The sequence below is a fragment of the Ovis canadensis genome, chromosome 1 (genome assembly GCF_042477335.2).
Source record: "Ovis canadensis isolate MfBH-ARS-UI-01 breed Bighorn chromosome 1, ARS-UI_OviCan_v2, whole genome shotgun sequence".
In the NCBI taxonomy this organism is placed as follows: Eukaryota; Metazoa; Chordata; class Mammalia; order Artiodactyla; family Bovidae; genus Ovis; species Ovis canadensis.
This window is the reverse complement of record NC_091245.1, coordinates 67,385,380-67,408,867: the sequence shown is the minus strand read 5'-3', so window position 1 is coordinate 67,408,867 and position 23,488 is coordinate 67,385,380. Positions and strand designations below refer to the sequence as shown.

At 39.3% G+C, this 23,488-nt stretch overlaps 1 pseudogene; it reads right to left on the bottom strand.

Annotated features, from left to right (window-relative positions):
* Positions 1–20,289: 20,289 nt before the first annotated feature.
* LOC138430172 (E3 ubiquitin-protein ligase KCMF1 pseudogene) lies at positions 20,290–21,564 on the bottom strand (annotated as a pseudogene).
* Positions 21,565–23,488: the final 1,924 nt, after the last annotated feature.

The window sequence follows — 23,488 nt, the reverse complement described above, 5'->3', positions numbered from 1 at the left end:
TACAGTTCTTCTGTGTATTTTTGCCACCTCTTCTTAATATCTTCTGCTTCTGTTAGGTCCATAACACTTCTGTTCTTTATTGAGCCCATCTTTGCATGAAATGTTTCTTGGTGTCTCTAATTTTCTTAAAGAGATCTCTAGTCTTTCCCATTGTATTGTTTCCCTCTATTTCTTTGCACTGATCGCTGAGGAAGGCTTTCTTGTCTCTCCTTGCTATTCTTTGGAACTGTGCATTCAAATGGGTGTATCTTTCCTTTTCTCCATTGCTTTTTACTTCTCTTCTTTCCACAGCTATTTGTAAGGATCCTCAGACAGTCATTTTGCTTTTTTTTTTCTTTTTCTTGGGGATAGTCTTAATCCCTGTCTCCTCTACAATGTTATGAACCTCTTTCCATAGTTCTTCAGGCACTCTGTCTATCAGATCTAATCTCCTGAATCTATGCCTCACTTTTATGGTATAATCATAAAGGATTTGATTTAGGTCATACCTGAATGGTCTAGTAGTTTTCCCCACTTTCTTCAATTTAAGTCTGAATTTGGCAATAAGGAGTTCATGATCTGAGACACAGTCAGGTTCCTGTCTTGTTTTTGCTGACTGTATAGAGCTTCTCTATCTTTGGCTGCGATGAACATAATCAATCTGATTTCGGTGTTGACCATCTGGTGATGTCCATGTGTAGAGTCTTCTTTTGTGTTGTTGGAAGAGGGTGTTTTCTATGACCAGTGCATTCTCTTGACAAAACTCTATTAGCCTTTGCCCTGCTTCATTCCGTACTCCAAGGCCATATTTGCCTGCTACCCCAGGTGTTTCTTAACTTCCTACTTTTGCATGCCTGTCCTCTAAAATGAAAAAGATATCTTTTTTGGGTGTTAGTTCTAAAAGGTCTTGTAGGTCTTCATAGAACCGTTCAGCTTCAACTTCTTCAGCATTACTGGTCAGGGCATACACTTGGATTACTGTGATATTGAATGGTTTGCCTTGGAAATGAACAGAGATCATTCTGTTATTTTTGAAATTGCATCCAAGTACTGAATTTCAGACTCTTTTGTTGACCATGATGGCTACTTTTTTCTTCTAAGGGATTCCTGCTCGTAGTAGTAGATATAATGGTCATCTGAGTTAATTTCACCCATTCCAGTCCAACTTAATTCGCTGATTCCTAAAATGTTGATGTTCACTCTTGCCATCTCCTGTTTGACCACTTCCAATTTGCCTTGATTCATGGATCTAACATTCCAGGTTCTTATGCAATATTGCGTTACAGCATTGGACTTTGCTTCTATCACCATTCACACCCACAATTGGGTCTTGTGGGAGTCTTAGTTTCTGTAGAATAACTCAGAGATATGTATATGATGTTATTTCTAGCCCTTCAGGATGAACTGGGAGTCCTGTGACTCTATTGTGTTATTAACTGTTTGAGCCTACTCTTTGGAACTCATGGAAGCCCTAGAAGACTAAACCCTTTTTTCCCTACATGGGACACAGAGGGGCTTTTGTATCTGCGAGGGTCCTGCAGGGTCCTGCTAGGTTTTATTAGCAGAAAACTAAGAAAAAAATGATGCTAAATTGCTTTGTCAGAGAAATTTTATTTACTCCTTCACACAAAGTAGTAAGTAGAGGAAAAAACAAAATGAGAATAGGAGACAAAAGCCAGTAAGGTGGAAAGGGCTAGGCTTCGGTGCACTGAAGAGCTCATAGTTGTCACCAAATCTGTGATGGGAAAATAAATCTTAGGAATAAAGATATTCTCCCCTATTTTCAGTAAAATCTATTACCTTCACATGAGCTGTCTGGAGGGTCTTGTACTGATATTTTTCAATGGGCTTATAGGAGGTGCTATATGCAGCTCTATCTCTGACTGAATGACTGTCCAAAAGGTGAGATGTCACCCACCCCAGGACTGCAAAGTCATGCTTAAAGGAATCAGTCAATGAGATAGCATTATGTCAGCCAGCCATAGATACCACTCAAATTTCATAGGAAATAATGAAAATATTCCTTAATCTGCTTTCCCTCTTGGGAGGCTGTGTAATTTCACAGTCTGCTTGAATTAGATAAATGAGTTTTTATTCCCATAAATCATCTTAGCAAAGTGAAGAAGGCTGTCATGTAAAAAATAACAAAAAAGAGCTCTGAGAGTGGATTCCTTGGGCAGGGAATAGAAGTCCATGCCATGTAATCTTGGAGAGTGCTATACTCACTACTACATCTCATGTGTTAAGAAAGTGTCCAAGAGACTGACTTCCTTGTATAAGATTGATTTTGAGACAAGTACTGGAGGATGGGGCTTCCCAGGTGGTGCAGTGGTAAAGAATCCACCTGCTAATGCAGGAGATGCAAGAGACACAGATGTAATCCCTGAGTCAGAAAGATCTCCTAGAGTGGGAAATGGCAACCCACTCCAGTATTCTTGCCTGGAAAATTCCAAGGACACTGGTGGGCTTCAGTCCATGGGATTGCAAAGAGCTGAGCTACTGAATGCACACTCAGGAACTGTTCTCCAGAGAGTGAGAGCAGTGTCAATGAAGTGTCCTCTGCCAGAGGAATGGCCATGATTCTGGGGCTGTACCCCACAGAGTCCTTTTGGTCACCATCGGTGATTTAGTACCAGCCTTAAGTCTCACTTCGGAAAAGGGTGAAAGAGGGGAAAGAGGCCCTATGTCTTGAACATGAGGGGAGAAGAGGTAAAATAGACAGGCAGGGCCTCTCAGAAAGGCACATGAGCAAAACTGGATTTCCATGTATCTATATGTAGTTCTAGTATGTCTGTGTTCAGGAGGCCTTACCAGTAGCTCTGCCACCCCCTAAGTATTCATCCTACAAACTAAAAATCCCTAATATTCCAGATTTCAAGTTCTCTGTTCCTGATGTTGCAAAAACAAAGAGAGTGTGTACCCTCCCTCTAGTGATATAATCTTATTCTAGCTTGTGAACAAAGCGATATATTTAACCAGCCAACCCACCAAACCATTTTTATTGCTTACATTTTGTGTAATTCTGAAAGTTTAATCTTTTATTTTGTCTATTTATATGCCTAGCAATATTCAAGGTGGTTTTCATTTTGATTTGTTTTTACTGTTTTGACACTTTGGGCTACTCTCTCCAATTCTAGGATTCTCCAAGCCCATACATCTTGTCCCTTAAGGACCACTATTCCTCATGCCTACATTATTCCATTCTGAGAGGCCTGGCAGGTCGATTTTACCTCTTTTCCCTGATGTTCAAGACATAGGGCCTCTTTCCCCTCTTTCACTCTTTTCTGAAGTGAGGCTTAGGCCAATGCTACATCACTGATGGTGACCACAAACAAGTAAATAGATCTCTGGACTGAAACTCCTTCAAGTTTGTGCTGCTCTGGAAGGGTTGTTATACAGTAGATTTGTCTTCCACCAAGTTTTGCATACAGGATGTTAAAATGAGACTCTCCTACCTAAAAATATCCACTAGACCCAAAGGTAAATACACCTGGTGAAACAAGATGCTACATCTTTTTTTCTAAAATTAAGTGGAACAAGAGAAAAACTTCAGCTCAGTTCAGTTCAGTTCAGATGCTCAGTCGTGTCCGACTCTTTGTGATCCCATGAATCATAGCACGCCAGGCCTCCCTGTCCATCACCAACTCCCGGAATTCACTCAGAACCGCTTCCATCAAGTCTGTGATGCCATCCAGCCATTTCATCCTTGGTCGTCCCCTTCTTCTTCTGCCCCTAATCCTTCCCAGAATCAGAGTCTTTTCCAATGAGTCAACTCTTTGCATGAAGTGGCCAAAGTACTGGAGTTTCAGCTTTAGCATCATTCTTTCCAAAGAAATCCCAGGGTTGGTCTCCTTCAGAATGGACTGGTTGGATCTCCTTGCAGTCCATGGGACTCTCAAGGGTCTTCTCCAACACCACAGTTCAAAAGCATCAATTCTTCGGCGCTCAGCCTTCTTCACAGTCCAACTCTCACATGCATACATGACTACCGGAAAAACCATAGCCTTGACTAGATGGACCTTAGTTGGTAAAGTAATGTCTCTGCTTTTCAATATGCTATCTAGGCTGCTCATAACTTTTCTTCCAAAGAGTTAGGCGTCTTTTAATTTCATGGCTGCCATCACCATCTGCAGTGATTTGGGAGCCCAAAAAAATAAAGTCTGACACTGTTTCCACTGTTTCCCCATCTATTTCCCATGAAGTGATGGGACCAGATGCCATGATCTTAGTTTTCTGAATGTTGAGTTTTAAGCCAACTTTTTCGCTATCCTCTTTTATATTCATCAAGAGGCTTTTTAGGTCCTCTTCACTTTCTGCCATAAGAGTGGTGTCATCTGCATATCTGAGGTTATTGATATTTCTCCCAGCAATCTTGATTCCAGCTTGTGTTTCTTCCAGTCCACCGTTTCTCATAATGTATTCTGCATAGAAGTTAAATAAGCAGGGTGACAATATACAGCCTTGACATACTCCTTTTCCTATTTGGAACCAGTTCTAACGGTTGCTTCCTGACCTGCATACAGATTTCTCAAGAGGCAGGTCAGGTGGTCTGGTATTCCCATCTCTTTCAGAATTTTCCACAGTTTCTTGTGATCCACACAGTCAAAGGCTTTGGCATAGTCAAGAAAGCAGAAATAGATGTTTTTCTGGAACTCTCTTGCTTTTTTGATGATCCAGCGGATGTTGGCAATTTGATCTCTGCTTCCCCTGCCTTTTCTAAAACCATCTTGAACATCAGGGTTCACGGTTCATGTATTGTTGAAGCCTGGCTTGGAGAATTTTGAGCATGACTTTACTAGCGTGTGAGATGAGTGCAGTTGTGTGGTAGTTTGAGCATTCTTTGGCATTGCCTTTCTTTGGGATTGGAATGCAAACTGACCTTTTCCAGTCCTGGGGCCACTGCTGAGTTTTCCAAATTTGCTGGCATATTGAGTGTAGCACTTTCACAGCATCATCTTTGAGGATTTGAAGTAGCTCAACTGGAATTCCATCACCTCCGCAAGCTTTGTTCGTAGTGATGCTTTCTAAGGCCCACTTGACTTCACATTCCAGGATGTCTGGTTCTAGATGATTGATTATACTATCGTGATTATCTGGGTCGTGAAGATCTTTTTTGTACAGTTCTTCGGTGTATTCTTGCCACTTCTTCTCAATATCTGCTGCTTCTGTTAGGTCCATACCATTTCTGTCCTTCATTGAGCCCATCTTTGCATGAAATGTTCCCTTGGTATCTCTGATTTTCTTGAAGAGATCTCCAGTCTTTCCCATTCTGTTTTTTTCCTCTATTTCTTTGCATTGACCCCTGAGGAAGCCTTTCTTATCTCTTCTTGCTATTCTTTGGAACTCTGCATTCAGATGCTTATATCTTTCCTTTTCTCCTTGGCTTTTTACTTCTCTTCTTTCACAACTATTTGTAAGACTTCCCCAGATAGCCATTTTGCTTTTTTGCATTTCTTTTCCATGGGGATGGTCTTGATTGCTGTCTCCTGTACAATGTCACAAACCTCATTCCATAGTTCATCAGGCACACTATCTATCAGATCTAGGCCCTTAAATCTATTTCTCACTTCCATTGTATAATCGTAAGGGATTGGATTTAGGTCATACCTGAATGGTCGAGAGGTTTTCCCTGCTTTCTTCAATTTAAGTCTGAATTTGATAATAAGGAGTTCATGATCTGAGCCACAGTCAGCTCCTGGTCTTGTTTTTTGTTGACTCTATAGAGCTTCTCCATCTTTTGCTGCAGATAATATAATCAATCTGATTTTGGTGTTAACCATCTGGTAATGTCCATGTGTAGAGTCTTCTCATGTGTTGTTGGAAGAGGGTGTTTGCTATGACCAGTGCATTTTCTTGGCAAAACTCTGTTAGTCTTTGCCCTGCTTCATTCCACATTCCAAGGCCAAATTTGCCTGTTACTCCAGGTGTTTCTTGACTTCCTACTTTTGCATTCCAGTCCCCTATAATGAAAAGGACATTGTTTTTGGGTGTTAGTTCTAAAAGGCCTTGTAGGTCTTCATAAAACCATTCAACTTCAGGTTCTTCAGCGTTACTGGTTGGGGCATAGAACTGGATTACTGTGATATTGAATGGTTTGCCTTGGAAACGAACAGAGATCATTCTGTCGTTTTTGAGATTGCATCCAAGTACTGCATTTAGGACTCTTTTGTTGACCATGATGGCTACTCCATTTCTTCTGAGGGATTCCTGCCCGCAGTAGTAGATATAGTGGTCAGTTCAGTTCAGTTCAGTTCAGTCGCTCAGTCGTGTCTGACTCTTTGCGACCCCATGAATATCAGCACGCCACGCCTCCTGTTCATAACCATCTCCCTGAATTCACTCAGACTCACGTCCATCGAGTCAGTGATGCCATCCAGCCATCTCATCCTCAGTCGTCCTTTTCTCCTACTGCCCCCAATCCCTCCCAGAATCAGAGTCTTTTCCAATGAGTCAACTCTTTGCATGAGGTGGCCAAAGTACTGGAGTTTCAGCTTCAGCATCATTCCCTCCAAAGAAATCCCAGGTTTGATCTCCTTCAGCATGGTCTGGTTGGATCTCCTTGCAGTCCAAGGGACTCTCAAGAGTCTTCTCCAACACCATAGTTCAAAAGCATCAATTCTTCGGCACTCAGCCTTCTTCACAGTCCAACTCTCACATCCACACATGACCACTGGAAAAACCTTAGCCTTGACTAGACGGACCTTAGTCAGCCAACTAATGTCCCTGCTTTTGAATATGCTATCTAGGTTGGTCATAACTTTTCTTCCAAGGAGTAAGCCTCTTTTAATTTCATGGCTGCAACCACCATCTGTGGTGATTTTGGAGCCCTCCCCCCCCAATAAAAGTCTGACACCGTTTCCAGTTTCCCCGTCTATTTCCCATGAAGTGATGGGACCGGATGCCATGATCTTCGTTTTCTGAATGTTGAGTTTTAAGCCAACTTTTTCACTCTCCTCTTTCTCTTTCATCAAGAGTCTTTTTAGGTCCTCTTCACTTTCTGCCATAAGGGTGGTGTCATCTGCATATCTGAGGTTATTGATATTTCTCCCAGCAATCTTGATTCCAGCTTGTGTTTCTTCCAGTCCAGCGTTTCTCATGATGTACTCTGCATAGAAGTTAAATAAGCAGGGTGACAATATACAGCCTTGATGTACACCTTTTCCTATTTGGAACCAGTCTGTTGTTCCATGCCCGGTTCTAACTGTTGCTTCATGACCTGCATACAGATTTCTCAAGAGGCAGGTTAGGTCATCTGAGTTAAATTCACCTATTCCAGTCCATTTTAGTTCGCTGACTCCTAGAATGTCAACGTTCACTCTTGCCATCTCCTGTTTGACCACTTCCAATTTCATTTCAGTTAAATCATGTCTCATTAACTTTCTTCAGTTTAGGAGACTATTTTAATAATTCTTCCTTTGCCAATATTATACTTTTGTGAATGAGACTCACAGAATATATTTTTAATAGATACTTTTTCTGGTAAAAATAATTTTCTTCCATAGAAGATGGGAGAAAGACTCCAAATGTATTTTCTTGATATAATAGTAAGTTATAAATAGCAAAATAATATTAAAAATAAGTTAATAAACGTGAAAACAATAACAAAATAGCAATAAAAAGTACTGATTTAGATTAAACAGCTAACTAGTATTATATTATTCATCTCTGAGGTCACTGTTTTTCAGTTGCTAAGTTGTGTTCAACTCTTTGTGACCCTGTGGACTGCGGCAAACCATACTTCCTTGTTCTTCACTGTCTCCTGTAGTTTGCTCAAACTCATGTCCATTGAGTCGGTGAAGCCATCCAGCCATCTCATCTTCTGTCACCCACTTCTCCTCCTGCCCTCAATTCTTCCCAGCATCATGGTCTTTTCCAATGAGTTGGCTCTTTGCATCACATGTCCAAAGTATCAGAGCTTCACCTTCAGTCCTTCCAATGAATAGTCAGGGTTGATTTCTTTTAGGTGTGACTGGTTTGATCTCTTTGCTGTCCATGAGACTCTTAAGAGTCTTCTCCAGCTCCACAGTTCAAAAGCATCAATTCTTCAGCTCTCAGCCTTCTTTATGGTCCAGTTCTCACATCCATTCTTGACTACTAGAAAAATGATGACTTGGATTATACAGACCTTTGTCAGCAAAGTGATGTCTCTGCTTTTTAATATGCTGTCACTTAGACATAGCTTTTATCAAGTGACATATGTCACTTGATCATAGCTTTTCTTCCAAGGAGAAAGTGTCTTTTAATTTAGTGGCTGCAGTTACCATCCACAGTGATTTTGGAGCCCAAGAAAATAAAATCTGTTACTGTTTCCACTTTTTCCCTATCTATTTGCCATGAAGTGATGGGACCATATACCATGATCTTAGTTTTTTCAATATTGAGTTTTAAGCCAGCTTTTTCACTCTCCTCTTTTACCCTCATCAAAAGGCTCTTTAGTTCATCTTTGCTTTCTGCCATTATAGTGGTATCATCTGCATAACTGAGGTTGTTGATATTTCTCCCAGCAATCTTGATTCCAGCTTGTGATCCATCCAAACCAGCATTTTGCATGATGACTCTAAGGTCTTATTTTTATTTTACAGGCTCATGGAACAGAATAAGAGACGAAAGCCAGAGAGAACAAGCCAGTGAGTAAGTGAGAGAGAGAAAGAAAGAGAAGACAGTCTTTAATGTAGTTTGTGAGGAAGGACTCTTTCTTTGGACTTGGATGGATGCCCAACACTCTTTGTCGGTTTCTGTGTCTCAGTAAGTACAGAGTCACTAACCTTAACCCAGTTAAGATTCAACTCAAGAAACTGCTAAGTTCAATTATGGAAGTTAAAAAAAAGTCTGTCTGTGATATTGGTTCATATGACAGAATTTTCAGCTATAAGCATTGTATGATTCTCTTTCATGAGATGGACTCATGGGAACCCAGGTAGAGATTATATTTTTCTAGCTGCTTTTGCATCCAGGTGTGGACATGTGCACTGAGGATGAGTAGTAAGATGAATAGAAGTATATGTACCTTACTCATGGGTCTGCTCCAGAGAACTCAGTCAGTCACTCCTATTCATCTTATTGTCTGGATATCAGATAATGTGACAGTAGTCAATCTTTGACCTTGCTGATGTATACAACATCTAGTGGGTAATTAACAACAGAATTGGAGGAATCTGAATCTCCGAATGTCTTTTTGGAACCTAGAGTGGTGAGATCATAATATGTCTTTTAAGCGGTAGCACCATCCCCCTAAACTATCTCTATTTCCGGTGTCCTCACTTTATTCTCTCTTCCTGCTACCAGAATGAGGAAGCTCAAATATGACTCTGAGCATGCCTAGTAATCTTCAAAGTCTCTACCTGCTTGTGGAATACAGTCCATGAGCCAGGTCTTTCAACTTCATTCTCAGTGAGCCTATTTCACTGGCTACATGGACCTGGCTGCTTCCTAGCATTTTCCCATTTGTGTATTTGCTCATTGCCTTTATTTGCTTTAAGACATATTTCCTCCAGCTACCCTTTCTGAAATCTGAATCATCCTTTAAGATGCAAAAGAAATGATACCTCCTCAGTGAAGCTATATATAAACTTCCAGATATAATTAACAGTTACTTTTGTAGAAAGTAAGTGCTTTATTTGTAACATCATTTATAACACCCTATCATTTGTTTTATTTTATAAAATTTTAGATTGGATATGAGAAACTTTCTCTCTTCATATTTAAATATGCAATAACAATAGCTTCACATTTGTATTACATGGACCAGTAAAATGCACTACCAAGTGTTGCAGGAAAAGATAACATTGTACAATTAAAAAAATCCAAAGAAAGGCAATTTATAAAAATTTTTGATATTAAAATTCAAATATGTGGGGAAGAAACTTAACAGAAGATCAAACCAGAAAACCGAGAGAAATTATTTGTGGCATTTGTCAGCTTTAAAAATGTTGTTTATGGATATTTTATGAAAGAAATTTATGATCATCAAAGAAATTTATGATTTCTTTGCTCATTTGAATAATTTTTCACTTTTAACTCGTACCTTTTTATTATTTTACTTTAAGCAAACACTCAAAATATATAAACTCCAGACCTCTATAATCCTCCACATATCCACCCCCCCCCCAAAAAAATGGAAGAATAGGCTACAAAACAATAGCAATTATTTCTGGACTGTAAAAACAGTAGTTTCAAACATACATTTATTGTTAACGAAAAAGTACTAACATTAACTAGAGCACATTTAAAAGAGAGAAATGAAAAAAGATTCAAGGAATTAAATTAAAATCCTCAAATCTTCTACTGCCTCTCCCCAAAGTACCCTGGGAGACAAGTTGTTGAACTATTTCAGCATACTGTTGCTTTGCTCACATTTATCCCTGCTGTTCTACCTTCACTGTGGGGTCAAGAAAACCTGACCTAAGCCAACTGTGTTGGACTGGAGGGCTGGGTTTTGCCTGAATCCTTTCAATTTCACTTCTCCTCTACAGGATGACTATTAAAAACAAAAACAAACAAAGAAAACAAAAAAACTGGTGGGACTTCAGCTTCTAAAGATAAGTACTTCTCCAGGAGGAGCCAGACACCAGAGGAGTTTGAGAGGTGAGCCAGGGGAGCTGAGAATTGTCCCCAGGCTGCAGTGTCTGCACACACCAGATGAGTTTACTCCTAAACTTTGCCTTCCAAGCACATTTCTATTAACTTAACAATAAACTCCCTGGCGCTGACCCCACACAGCAAGCAGGAAGTCTGTGGGCTGTAATGTAAGACACACGGTGTACAGTGGGTGAGGAGCTCTGTGGGGCAGCTCGTGTCCCTGGTGTGGGCTGCTGTTCCTCAAGCACCTCCGCAGGCTATAGCAAAAACCCCTGCATGGGAAAAAGGGAAGCATAGCCTGCCTCATCTGCAGAAAGAGAGCTGACTTCCTTTATAGGACTGAGGGAAGAAACCTCCACCCCATTGTAGAGGCTGTGGTAGAGACTGCTTCCTCCTGTCCCCTTCTCCCCTCCTCCAACATGTTCTGACTCACCTCTCTGGGCATCTGGCCAGAAAATATGGTCCTTGACATACAATTTAAATATTTTAAAAATTCTGTCTTGTGTTAACCATATCTAATATTCTAAAGACTCTACAAAGCTGTGTTTATTGGGAATAATTCATTCTCACTCTCTGAAATCATCTATCTATAAGGTCTAAGTCTGTTTTTTATCCTGCATTGTTTTAAAATGTGTGGTCCCTATTTAAAAAATACATAACTTACTGTTATTTTTAGGTCTGATTTTTCTGCTCTGTTTTCCTTGTGAGAGTGAAAAAAAAAATTCCTTAGTTTGCTTTCAATTTCCATAAAATAGCAACAGAAAAATGGGTGGAAGAAAGAGTACAAAGATGAGTGAGAAACAACTGGGAGCTTTTTTATAGCACTCACTGATCTGAAGAGCTGTGGAGCAGAAATTTGTCAACTGTTTTTTGCATGCACAGTAGTCTTGAAATGAGATCTCTCAATTTCTGATTCAAAATAGTATGTGAGGAATGAGGAGAGGGAGAAGGTAGCCTGATGATCTAGACTGCAAGGTTCAGATGCTGACTTTAGTTCTGGGAAAGCTCAGCTTTATCATTTGAACCAATAGTAGCTGGGAGGTGACAGCCTCACATCCTGTCATATAACCAAGACAGCAGCAGATGGAGTGGAGAGAACCCTGCCTGGAGAGATGAGAAATTAAGATCTTCTCTTAGATATTTGTGGGGAGGGCAGGAGCAGGAAGCAAGAGACAAAAGATGCATGAAATCTCTGTCTTTACATTTTCCGTTGGGATGACCTAGTCCCAGGTCATCCCTCAGCCTTGGCTTCACTGATTAATTTTTCTTAGCATGTGCCTCAGGTCTGGGGAGAAGATGGTCAATGAGGTGATGAATTTGCTTCTCAGTAATGGTGACCATTCTTCTTCTCCCTTCCTCCCACCTCCTCAGCTATAGTAGAGTTCCTCTATTGCATCACAGGATGTGGCTGCCCTGTGCCAATGAAAACATACAATCTGAGATCCTCACCACATCGGGGGTACTTTAGCCATCCTAGATATTCATTTTAAGTGAGGAACCAAAAATAGATGAATTTTAAATTGTAGGCCTTAACCTATGCATACTGTGTCAAGAACATAGCAAGAAAGAATGACTAAACTCAGAGACTGCTAAAGAGCTGCTTAGATCTGAAGGCTATTTCCGGAGACGCACCAGGTGATGATTATCTCTGTCAGTATTGGATTGATCGTTAGGGACACCCCAGAAAGAACTGTTGTGTTTCCTTTTGGTTACTTTTTTTTCTTTGTTTGTTTCTTTTCTCCCTGTTTCCCTGAAATACAATTAAGGAATAAAGTTTCCACCAGGACCAGAATGTAGCTGTTGAGTGGGTTGGCCTCAAAAACTATCAAGGCCTTGATGAATGTATAAAGTGAAAGGGTCAAGTATTTATGGTTACCAAGGTTTGTTTTAGTGAAGATTTTCTTATTTTGTCAGTCTTTTGTTTGGACATCAGGCATGTCTCTGGTCCTGTGATGGTCAGGGACAATGCCAGCATTAAGAGCTTGAAATAACTCATATATTCTCAGGAGCCTTCTATGTACATTTTCTTCATGGCAGAAGCACCAGTGGAATAAATAAAGATCTCATATGGCCAAATATAAAAGCTAGTATTACAGTAACAGCATTTTATAACTCTACTTTTTGCTTTCAACTATATTTGAGATGAATTCATTAAAAAATTAGCCAGAAAGCTATTATTATTTTAGTTTTGATATATAGTTTAGATTTTTCCTATATGATTTAAGAGACTAATACTTTAATAGAAAACAATGATTAGTTTATGTTTTGGACACACAAGTATAAAGGTGTTATTTTGTGACATCAACAACAGAATGGGAAGAGAATGGGAACAGAACTGTGGGGAACAGAACCGTAAAGGAGCAGAGTTTGTTTATACTATTCAAGTTAAACTGGTGTAAGTTGAAATTAGTATATCACACATTTAGGATATTAAATTTAACCCCCTTGTAACCACAGAAAAAAGTAGCTGGAGGATAGAGACTAAAGGAAATCATTGAGGAATTAAAACATTTTAATACAAAGTGCCGACTAAACATAAAAGAAGATAGTAATGCAGGAAATGAGGGGCAAAAAAGCTATCATGTGAATAGAAAACAAATAGCAAAATGATAGAAATAACCTCTTTATCAGTAATTACATGTAAAAGACAGAAACTGGCAGAATTGTCTTAAAAATTGAGCAAACTATATACTGGCTCTAAGAGACTTACTTTACAGCCAAAGATACAAATAGGTTGAAAGTGAAAGGATGGAAAATGATATTTCATGAAAATAGTAACCAAAGGAGAGCATGGGTGTCTATACTAATATCAGACAAAATAGACCTTAAAATTAAAATAAAAAGTTACAAGACACAAAGAAGGACATTATATATCAGTAAGATTTCAGTATGGAAAGAAGGTATAAGAATTAGAAGAATTTATGTACCGAATAATAGCAGATTATCAAAACACACAGCAAAAATTGAACAAATTGAAAAGAAAATTAAAAGTTCTAGAATAGCAGTTGGTGACTTCAATATCTAACTCTTTATTATGGATTGAATAACCAGACAGAAGATAATCAAAGAGAAGACTTGAGAATTAAAGTAATCCAGCTAAATCCAACAGACATATAGAGAATACTCTACCAACAAAATCAGAACACACTTTCTCCTCAAGTGCATATGGGCCATTTTCCAGGATAGATGATATATTAGGGCACAGATTAAGTCTCAGTAGATTTAAAAGTCTATGTATCATGTCTTCTATGACCACAATGGATGAAGTTTAAAATCAACAACAGAAATAAAACTGGAAATCTAACTAGTGTGTGGAAATTAACAAACTCTTAAACAATCAGTTGATCAAGCAAGAGATTACAAGAGAAATTAGAAAATACTTAGAAATTAGTGATAGCAAAAACACTTAGATAACCTAGATGAAATGGAGAAACTTCTAGAGATGGAATCTACCAAGATTAATCATGACAGAAATCTTTATGCATCCATAATTAGTAAAGAAATTAAAGTGAAAAATGAAGTCGCTCAGTTGTGTCCGACTCTGTGTGACCCCATGGACTGTAGCCTACCAGGCTCCTCCATCCATGGGATTTTCCAGGCAAGAATACTAGAGTGGATTGCCATTTAAATCAGTAATCAAAAATTCCTATCAAAAAAACCCTGAACCCGATAGCTTCATTGGTAATTCTCTCAGACAAACTGCACTTCACGGACATTTAAAAATGTGCACCAAAGACACTATCAATAGAGTAAAATTTCAACTCAGATAGTGGGATGAAATATTTGCAAGTCATATATATGGTTAGGGATTATATCCACAATATATAGAGAACTCCTAAAACTCAACACAGAAACAAACAGTACAATTAAAAATGGACAAAAGACTTGAATAAACCTTTCAAGAAGATATACGGATATCATAAAGAGGATACACAGATAACCAATAAGCATATGAAAAGATGCTTAAGTATACTAATCAGTAGGGAAACACAAATAAATACTAAAAAGAGAAACTACTTCATGCCCATTAGAATGACTACCATTAAAAGACAGAAAATAACAAGTGTTGGGAAGGATGTGGTGAAATTGGAACTATCGTGTGCTATTGATAGGAACGTAAGAAGATACAGTCACTGTGGAAAACAGAACGATGTTTCCCACAAAAATTCAAAATATAATTTCTATATGATCTAGTAAGTCTACTTTAGAATACATATCCACCCAAATTAAAAGTGGGTCTCAAAGAAATATTTGTATACACATTTTTATAGCACCATTACACACAATAGGTAAATGTAGAAGTCACCATAATATCCATCAGTGGATGAATGGAAAAACAAAATATGGTGCACACATATGATAGAATATTATTTAGCCTTAAAAACAAAGGAAATTCTGACATATAGTACAACATGAGTGAATCTTGAGGACACTATGCTTAGTGAAATAATCTAATCACAGAAGAGAGATACTGTGTTATTCCACTAATGTGAAGTATTTTGAGTAGCAAAAATTATATATAAAGAAAATAGAATGGTGGTTACCAGGAGCTAGGAAAATGGGGGCTTGGGGAGTTATTGTTTAATGACTATAGAGTTTCAGTTTTATAAGATGAAAACTGTTCTGTAGATGGATGGTGGAGATGATTATACACACAATATGAATGTACTTAATACCACCAGACTTTCTACTTAAAAGTGGTTAAGATGGTAAATACCTGTTCTGTGTATTTTACTACAATTCAGGAAAAACTTTTAAAAAGTGCTTCTGTACTCACTTTCAGAATTGGGGTTCAATTCTCTCTATGGGCCTCCTTGGTCAAATACCATCCCCTTACAGAAATGGTGGTTTGTGGATCCAGAGAACAAAGATAGAAAAAAAATTATCCTCAGAATAGATCATCTCATATTTATAGAACACTGCAGTAAGGGCTTTACAAATCATCAGGTAAGAATGAATTTAATTAATTATATCACAAATTTTTATCACAAAAATTACTATAGTCAAAACTGAGTTTTTTTTTTGTATACATGTTTCCCATAGAAGCATCAGAATCACTGGTGGCTTTTGTTATACATATAGACTCGGGCTTGGGACTCTAGGTTTTACAACCATGCCAGATGATCCCTGTGCATGTCAAAGTTTGAAAATCACTTCTGAACAGGAGTTAACAACATTGCTTTGTTTATGTGAAGCTAAAATCTGTGCTTCTTTCAGAGCTGATACAACATAGACTAGTTAAAAAAGTTTGCAATAAAATTCATATCTTTCTATAGTTTCCCTTAATCTTGTCCTTGAAAAGGCGGAATGCAAATCTGGTGATTATAATATAGTTATTTGAGGTTATGCTTTATATCACCATATGACATTTTTCAGAGCCTAAAAAATCCAATAGAAGGGTGAACAGAAATGGTAGGTTTTCAGCAGATTACTGTTTTGTTCTGGTGAAAAATTTATTCCCATACTTCATGTCTTTGTAATTTACAGTTCATACAATGCATTGAAATATTATCCATTAATTGACTAGCTTGTCATTGTGTCATTCATCCAATTTCTGAAAGCATATTTTGTGCTGGACACTCTGCTAAGACAAGAGCTTATAGCATCTCATTAAAACCTCAAAACAAGCCTTGAGGTAGGATTTATTATTTTACCTATAACCCTCTTACAATTACTTAAAATGTGAGTTAGCCAGGTTAAGCCCCTTGCAGAGGTCACATAGGTAGCAAACTGTAGTCAGAAAATTGAAAGTAAAAATGTGCTTTAAATATTTAATATATAAAACATAAAAATATTCAACACTGACTAAATGCTTTTACATGTTCTTATAATAAAAAATTTATAGATATCATAGAGAAACATATCAATGTAAGAATAATTAAATATTTGCTGGAGACTCCTGCAATAATGATACATTTACTATTTAATTATTTCAAATTAAACTATTTTGAAAAAACAGTCTGAATTACAGGGAAAGTTTAATTACAATGAAATATCATATACCTTTCATTTACACTTATTCCTGGTGGTATTTTGGGACATTTGCATTCTCTACTTATAAATAGATGTATAAGTTTTTAATTTTCTAATTCTGATTATTATTTGGGGGTGTTGTTAGCAGAGGCCATGACCTTCAGCACCAAGCACGTCAGCACATAGCTCTTGATATCCAGACACCTTCCTACCTTTCCTTCTAGGAAGAGAGCTGCCATCCCTGCCTCTCCCTCACTCCCATGGCTGTTCCTTCCTTCAGCTCTGGCTCCTGGTCCATCACTGCAGTAAACATGTGCTCAGGAAGGTCATCCTTGGCCTCCTCGCTTACGACTACAGTGAGATCTCTGGGTGTTTACCATCAATGGCTCCTCCCCTCTCTTCATTGTTCACTGTGTCTCCTTGCCTCTGAAAACCCATGCTCCCCCTGTACTGTCACCCCTTAGGGTTCCTCACGGCTTTTCTTCTTTGTACTGTTAAGCTGAATTAAGTCACCTCAACACAAGATACTGTTACTGTGTATACACAGCTTTCTCTCAGATACATAAACCTCACACGGATCCCTTTGCCTCAGGATAATTTCAATTTAACAGATGTTGACTGAGTGCATTTTATGCGCCCAGCATGGGGACTGAGCCGAGAATAAGAGAAACAATGGTACCGGTCCCCCGAAGCTTGTGGAGACATTAAGTGTGATAAGCAGTGAATTGTGATCAGTAGCATATTGTCTGTGGTTTTCCTAGTTTGAAGTGGTTACTGGAAAATGCTTGTAGCTGTCCCCTCATGTCCATTTTCCCCCTCCCCCATACTCATAGAACCTTTACTTGTCTGCTGTGTACATATTTTCCCAGAATACTCATGGCAATTTCAGCTTCTCTTACAGCTGTATATGGTAATTTAATAACTTAAGAGCTATTTTTTTTTTAAAGTAGAAGTGGTTGGTTCTTAAAGGAAGGACCTATTCTTCTAGCTAGTCTCTAATTCACTTTGATTACAAATGATGATGGTACACTATCTTGGACCTTATATTTGGGCTGCTCCTTATATTTGGTTGAGCTTATGATAGAAGGGTTCTGGGTTACAGTTCTTTTTTAGGGGAATACTATCTTATTTTATTTATTTTTGAGATATATCCATTTACAATACTAGTTTCAGATGTACAGCACAGTGATTATATATCTTTATAGATTATATTCCATTTAAAGTTATTATAAAATAATGGCCATATATCCCTGTCCTGCACAATATATTGGGCTACAGTTCTTTATGAAACAAATTCTACTCTACTAGTTGTGGACTACTAATCCTAGAATTTATAGGAGATTAATTTATTTAAATTGTCTATGCATCTTTTTTTTATATTTCTCACAACTAAACCTAAACCTAACTGATACAGTTAATCTAGTATTGCTTTGAAAGCAGGAGCCATAGCTTGTAAATAATTTTAATTCAGGAAACAAACACAATTTTAAGAACATAGCAGATGTTCACCCAATTCATTTAAATAAATAAAAGACAGTATTTAGAGAAGGAAAACACGAAATCACACCATTCAAAAAATACTAAGTCACCCAGAACCCTTGATGGAACATTGGTCAGGCAAGAAAAGATAAGAGCCTGGTATTAAACCACTGAGTTGTTTGTGGAGCAAGAGCCTGATTCTGCAGAAGTGGGAGGAACTGATCTCGTCATGTTAGCTTCTTAGAGCTAATGTATTGTTGGTATAGGAGAGTGAATAGAAAGCCTTTATACATCACTGAGTGAAGAATATACAGGGTAATCAATGCTGTTGAGAAAGATGATTCTGTGTAATAAGTGGTTGCAAAGATGATATAGTGAAACAGATTTCCCTGGTTCATATCCTGGATCTACCACTAACTCGTATAAATGTGAGCAATCCCTCAGTCTTTCTGAACTTCACCTACTATGTGTGCAAAAAATGGATATTAAAAATCTCAATTTGCAAGGTTCTTATAAATACCAGTGAGGTCAGGTATGTAATGCATGTTTCACAGAGCTCAGCATAATGTAGGCTCTTAATGTATAATAAACATTGCTTGAATTTTATGGAAATAAAATTTTGTAGAGGGGTGATATCTGTCGCTTCTGCAATGCCATCTTCAGAGATTATGGTAGAGGAAGCCCTCTGTGGTCTGCTGAAAGTGAAAGTGAAGTCGCTCAGTCGTGTCCCACTCTTTGGACCCCGTGGACTGTAGCCCACCAGGCTCCTCCGTTCATGGGATTCTCCAGGCAAGAATAGTGGAGTGGGGTGCCATTTCCTTCTCCAGGGGATCTTCCCGACCCAGGGATTGATCCCAGATCTCCTGCATTGCAGGCAGACGCTTTAACCTCTGAGCCACCAGGGAAGCCCTCTGTGGTCTACTAAATCCACAGAAATACAGAGGTCCCACCAGTCTTCTGCTGATGAATATGCTTCCATTAACCCTGAGGCAGGAAATGAACTTGTGATTTTATTTCTACAGGGAGACTCTTTTGGGTTTGCAGGTTGTCATGGCATCTGGACCTATCATGTTGATTCCCACCTGTTTGGTGGAAAACAAGAATGAGCAGCTGTCTGTGAACCAGTTATCTTAAAGATTCTTTACAAGATTTCTCAGCCTATGGTGGTTGTGACTATTGTTGGACTGTATCATACAGGAAAATCCCACTTGATGAACTGTTTTGCAAGAGAAAAGCTTGGTGAGTGAAATCCTGCGACAGAGGTTTTGCATAGAGAAATCCTACATGATCCCAGGTGAATCTCAGCTTCTTGCCACTCCTCTAGAGGCACAAGAAGAGAGACTCCAAATTTCTTATTAAATACACCTAATTTTAATTCTCACCAGGAAAATTGAAACCTGAACTTTTTCTGTCACCAATCTTTATTTCAATGGTTTCTTATTCCGATAAAAGGAAAATTACCCCTGCTCCTAGAAATGGTTTCCTTCCTTGGTTTCTGAAGCGCTGGGTTCTTCTGAGTTTCTTCCTACCTTGTGTTTAGTTCTCTTCAATTTCTTTACCAACCTCTGGCTTTTCTTCTAATAATCTGTATTGTAGATCCCTTCAAGACTTGGCCCTGGGATCTTTTGTCTCTTCTATTTATACTTTCAAAATGGTTTCATCAATCTCTGAACTTTATATGTCCAGAGAATTTTATTGTGATACCCCTCAAAGTGAAATTTCTTGCCTTAATATTTCTTCTGAAATTCAGACACGTAAGTAGAAAAACCATCTAATTTTTTCTTTGGGAAAGATATCCACTTATACTTGTCATTTTCAGCATAAAGTCTTGGTCAATCTCTACTCCTAAATGCACTTTCTACTTTCACATTCTTCTTTTCAATTGCATACCACCAACCTCCCAGTCTCAAGCCCCAAATGTTACATCCCTCCATTAGTTTATTTCCCAGGTCCAATCCACATTATCAGTCTTTTTTTTTTTTAAGGTAAACCATCCAAGCAGTTTTTATTCATTAATATTCATAAATACACACAGCAGCTTCATTAGAGATTTCCATTTTCCTCTTCAGTTTGAATGTGGAGTATTACGAGAGCCTTCTGCATGTCAGGGTGCAGGAAGCAGAGATCACCCCTGCACTGCTACCTACATTTACCTGCTAGAAGTAAAAATTAGTTAAGTGGAAATGATTATCATATATATTTTTCTCTCTTCCTTTTTGAATGTACACAATGTAACAAGAGCGACAGACCTGAAATTACAATCACCAAACAAACCCAAGATAGTTGTTGTCCACTTTCATTGGCAAATACAGCACAGAGGACATTGTCTGCGAATTGGGATGTCATCAAAGAGGAGGTGGTGGAGGCTCATTTCCTTTATTATTCTCTTTTAAATTTAGGTTTTCTAAAGCAACATCTAAAGGGATAATATCTACACAGCCCGTAGCACCAAAATCTGCCATTTCCCCCCGTTCATCCTCGTCTGAGGACGAGCTCTCTTCGCACACTAAAGTGGACAGAAGGAGCTCTTGGACAAAGAGGCTGCGGTCTGCGCGCTCACTTTCCATGGACTACGCTCTGTTTCAGACATTTTAGGATCATTCAACCTTGTTAAAAGAAACTGGGAGTTCTGGATCGTTTGCTGACTGCTTTCTGTGTTAGCTGTGTTGGTTGTTGCCGTGGATTGCGTGATTGTAGTGGTGACACTGCTTGTGTTAGTGCGCCGGGTTGCGTTGCGTGCGGTCTCCAGTTGTTGCAGTGCCGCCTGGGCATGCTGCCGTTGGAGCTGCAGCTGCATCTGCAATTGTTGTAACTGAGAAGCGGAAGGGCCAGAGGAGTTCAGCTGTCCTCCTGCAGAACGTCTCACTCCCGATAACTGAGATAAAAGCTCAGCTATAGGATCCATGGCTTCCCTATTGCTTGGAGAATATGAACTCTGAGAAGAAGAAAGTCCACCAGTAGCACTGCTAGTAAAGTGCATGTTTGATCTGCGCGCACGAGGACCTCCTAACCCCCGGCCAGGGTGAAACATTCTACGTACATGTCGGACACCGCTCGACTCATCTAAATCTCTAGGGGCTGTGTGTTCAAGAGCAAGATGAGCGGCAAAGCCATCCGTGACATGATTAGGATCGCCTCCAGGTAACGCTGCACATATTGGACAAATCACTTCTGTTGATGTTTCTGCGTGTTCAGAAGTAACATGTTCTTGAAGAGATGTCTCCGTATAGCCCATTTTTCCACAATAGGGACAAGTAAAAGACTGTGGCTGTTCTACGGAGAAAGCTTCCCCACCATAGTACAAATCAAAATCTACCCTTGTTAATACGCACTGCATTGGGTGGTCAGTTGTATGCCTTGTTGTTGTTGCACCACTTTCATAACAAGATGCACAAAGATCGTAATCGTAGCAAATTAAACACTGGTATCTGCGACCTCGAAAATTTCCTTTTAAACAGGCATCACAGCTGACACCTTCATGTTGGGACATCCTAGTTCAGACGGTGGCGGCGCGGCCCCTCCCGGGCTCCGGCTGCAATGTCCCCTGTGGGGTCCCGGCGCTGCTTGCGCCGGCCTGCCGACTCTCACTCGACTCCCGGGCTCGGCTGCGGCGGCGGGGAGTCGGCGCGGGGCGGGAACGGGGCCGGGCCTGGCCGGGGCTGAGCTCCTCCAGGAGGCGGGTCCGACGCCGCGGCTCCGCCGGCGCCCGCCGTGACTCGGTCACTCTCCGGCCCGCCGGCTCCCGGCTGCGGCGCTGCGCTCCGCAAACCCCTCTCCTCCCCTCCCCCGGTCCACCCCTCGCCCCTCTTCCCCGGCTCCCGGCCGCCGCCTCCTCTCAGTCTTCTTTTTACTCTCACTAAATATATCTTGAATCTCTCTCTTCCCCTCAATTTTTATTTTACCACCCTAGACTAAGCCATCCTCGTCTTTTTGCCTGAAGCTTGTTTTTTTTTTTTTTTTTCCCCTGAAGGGTCCTCTTTGCTTCTTCTTTGACCTTCCTAATAAACTCTTTTTTAAATAATCAGTGATCTTTAATTTAGTTACTCTGAATACCTCCTTAAGCTTGCATTATATCTTAACGAAATCCATGCTTCTCAGAAGCCCACTCTGATCCTAATCTTCCTTATTTCTCCAAACTCATCTTTCTGTAATTTATTTTTTATTGAAGTATAATTAATTTACAAAGTTGTGTTACTTTCTGTTGTAAGTGGAATGATTCAGTTAAATATACATATACATTCTTTTTCATATTCTTTTCCATTTTGGCTTCTTACAGGACATTGAATATAGCTCCCTGTGCTTTATAGTAGGACCTTGTTGTTTGTCCATTCTATAACATTAATATATATATAATAGTTTTCATCTGCTAACCTCAAACTCCCAATCCACCTCTCGCCACTCCTTTATCCCTTGATATCTATATCTTTGTCTTTGAGTCTGTTTCTGTTTTATAGATAAGTTTATAAGTTCACCTGTGTCATATTTTAGATTCCATATATAAGTGATACCATGTAGTATTTGTCTTTCTTTTTTTGACTTCACTTAGTATGATAATCTCTATTTATGTTATGGCATTATTTCATTCTTTTTTTATGGATGAGTAGTATTTCTTTATATATATGCACATCTTCTTTATCTACCTATTGTTGATGGACATGTAGTTTGCTTCCATGTCTTGGTTATTGCAGAGAGTGCTGTTATGAATATTGGGTTGCATCTATCTTTTCTAATTATAATTTTATCTGGATATATGCCCAGGAGTGGAGTTACTGGGTCATATGGAAAATGTAGTTTTAGTTTTTTGAGAAACCTACATATTGTTTTCCATAGCAGATTCACCAAATTATATTCCCAAAAGCAATGCAGAAGAGTTCCCTTTTCTCCACACCCTCTCCAACACTTGTTATTTGTAGACATTTTATGATGGCCATTCTGACCAGTGTGAAGTGATACTTCATTGTAGTTTTGATTTGCATTTCTCTAATAAATTGGTGATATTGAGCATCTTTTACGGTGTTTATTGACAATCTATAGATCAGAAAGATCCCCTGGAGAAGGAAATGGTAACCAACTCCAATATTATTGCCTGGGAAATCTCATGGGCAGAGAAGCCTGATGGGGTACAGTCCATGGGGTCTCAAAGAGTCAGACACAACTTAGAAACAACATCTCCTTTGGAGAAATGTCTATTTAGGTCTTCCCATGTTCTTGCCTGGAGAATCCCAGAGACAGAGGAGCCTGGTGGGCTGCCATCTCTGGGGTCGCACAGAGTCGGACACGACTGAAGTGACTTAGCAGCAGCAGCAGGTTTTATTAGGTTGTCCAAGCTCATCTTTTACGTGTTCTCCATCACTGGTTATGCTACGGAACACTAGCCTCTTTTTTATCTTTGCAGACTGCAAGTTCATTCCTATCCCCAGATCTTTGCACTTGTGGTTCACTCTGCCTGCAGTGCTTGCCGATTCTTCATCCAGCCAGC